We start from the raw sequence: 2,507 nt of genomic DNA on the forward strand, positions 1-2,507 counted from the left end.
TGAGTTCCTCTTCACTTTGTGCTATAAGGGTGGTGTCATCTGCATATCTGAAGTTATTGATATTTCTCCCAGCAATCTTGATTCCAGCTTGTGCTTCTTCCAGCCCAGCGTTTCTCATGATGTACTCTGCATATAAGTTAAATAAGCCGGGTAACAATAAACAGCCTTGATGTACTCCTTTTCCTATTAGGAACCAGTCTATTGTTCCATGTCCGGTTCTTTTCTTTCCTTTTTTTTTTTTTTATGGAACGCTTCACGAATTTGCATGTCATCCTTGCACAGGGGCCATGCTAATCTTCTCTGTATCATTCCAATTTTAGTATATGTGCTGCCGAAGCGAGCACTCCATGTCCAGTTCTAACTGTTGCTTCCTGACCTGCATATAGGTTTCTCAAGAGGCAGGTTAGGTGGTCTGGTAGTCCCATCTCTTTCCGAATTTTCCACAGTTTATTGTGATCCACACAGTCAAAGGCTTTGGCATAGTCAATAAAGCAGAAATAGATGTTTTTCTGGAACTCTCTTGCTTTTTCCATGATCCAGCGGATGTTGGCAATTTGATCTCTGGTTCCTCTGCCTTTTCTAAAACCAGCTTGAACATCTGGAAGTTCACGGTTCACATATTGCTGAAGCCTGGCTTGGAGAATTTTGAGCATTACTTTACTAGTGTGTGAGACGAGTGCAATTGTGCAGTAGTTTGAGCATTCTTTGGCTTTGCCTTTCTTTGGGATTGGGATGTAAACTGACCTTTTCCAGTCCTGTGGGCACTGCTGAGTTTTCCAAATTTGCTGGCATATTGAGTGCAGCACTTTCACAGCATCATCTTTCAGGATTTGAAATAGCTCAACTGGAGTTCTATCACCTCCACTAGCTTTGTTCGTAGTGATGCTTTCTAAGGCCCACTTGACTTCACATTCAGAATGTCTGGCTCTAGGTGAGTGATCACACCATCGTGATTATCTGGGTCGTGAAGATCTTTTTTGTACAGTTCTTCTGTGTATTCTTGCCACCTCTTCTTAATATCTTCTGCTTCTCTTAGATCCATACCATTTCTGTCCTTTATCGAGCCTGTCTTTGCGTGAAATGTTCCCTTGGTATCTCTAATTTTCTTGAAGAGATCTCTAGTCTTTCTCATTCTGTTGTTTTCCTCTATTTCTTTGCATTGGTCACTGAGGAATGGTTTCTTGTCTCTCCTTGCTATTCTTTGGAACTCTGCATTCAGATGCTTATATCTTTCCTTTTCTCCTTTGCTTTTTGCTTCTCTTCTTTTCACAGCTCTTTGTAAGGCCTCCCCAGACAGCCATTTTGCTTTTTTGCATTTCTTTTCCATGGGGATGGTCCTGATCCCTGTTTCCTGTACAATGTCACGAACCTCCGTGCATAGTTCATCAGGCACTCTGTCTATCAGATCTAGTCCGTTAAATCTACTTCTCACTTCAACTGTATAATCATAAGGGATTTGATTTAGGTCATACCCGAACAACTGCAGTCTAATAATTGCAGACAATATATATGAAAATTTGAAAGGGAGTAAGATTTTACAACATGTTTTAGGTATATACAAAACTTTTTTTTAAAGTGCAAAGGGGAGGAAGGAAAGAGGAAAAGGCGGAACTAAATGCAGTAACTGGGACACAGTTGAGATAATTTGGGATGGAGATGGGGGATGAAGCAAATGCAAAAGCTTCAGAAAAGCATGGAAGTGGTTAAGTAAAAATAGCGTAGGATGAAGAAAGGAAAACTTAGAAGGTGATGCCGAATAATAAGATCATCATTAGTGTTTCTTTATTCATCAGAAGAAAGTCACTTAAAAATCCGTAAAAAGAGCTTCTGAGAAGGCAAGGATCAGAGACTGTTTCAGACAGCTTTAATTTAGAAAGATCTCTTTGGAAGGGCTCTACCGAAAGTGATTGTGGATGATCTCCCATTAACGCTAAATCATTAGGAACAAAAGATTTCTGGGAAGCAAAATACTTTGAGGGATTACTGATTTGGTTAATTAGATCTGCTTGGACTTAATGAGTTCATACCCCCTTGGTGGTTTCAGTTGGGTCACTGAGTTTCATTCCTGAGGAAAATCTGTTGTCAGGCAGCAGAGTAATGACAGTCAGGCCTAAAATGCCACATGAGCTTGTAGCGACTTTAAATATCAACCAGTACAATGTGTTGAAACATCATAACTGGAACATTTCAAAGGCTAAGGCCTTACATAAAACCTTTAATGTCAGGGAGTAATATATTATGAAATGTCATGCTTGGATTTTAAGAGTGAGACAATGACAGAGTCCTTTTTAATAAAATACTCTATTCAAAGTAATATACATTTCAATATTGCTCATATGCATCAAAATAGGTTCAATTTCATTTACTCCCCAAAGGGGAATAAGAAGGACATATACTAATTTTCTTCTTTTTATCTCGCTCCCAATTGATAATATTGTCAGTAGGAAATAAATCTACTCTGTAATAGGAGATTTGTACTGCATATGAATAAAATTTCCAAAACTGTA

The 2,507-nt window shown here is 38.9% G+C and overlaps 1 non-coding gene across 1 annotated transcript; it reads right to left on the reverse strand.

The window, feature by feature from the left end:
* Nucleotides 1–237: 237 nt before the first annotated feature.
* Nucleotides 238–344, reverse strand: LOC112586729. The gene has a single exon (XR_003111215.3). It is a non-coding gene; the product is annotated as a U6 spliceosomal RNA (small nuclear RNA).
* Nucleotides 345–2,507: the final 2,163 nt, after the last annotated feature.

This window comes from Bubalus bubalis, chromosome 8 (assembly GCF_019923935.1).
Source record: "Bubalus bubalis isolate 160015118507 breed Murrah chromosome 8, NDDB_SH_1, whole genome shotgun sequence".
Classification (NCBI taxonomy): Eukaryota; Metazoa; Chordata; class Mammalia; order Artiodactyla; family Bovidae; genus Bubalus; species Bubalus bubalis.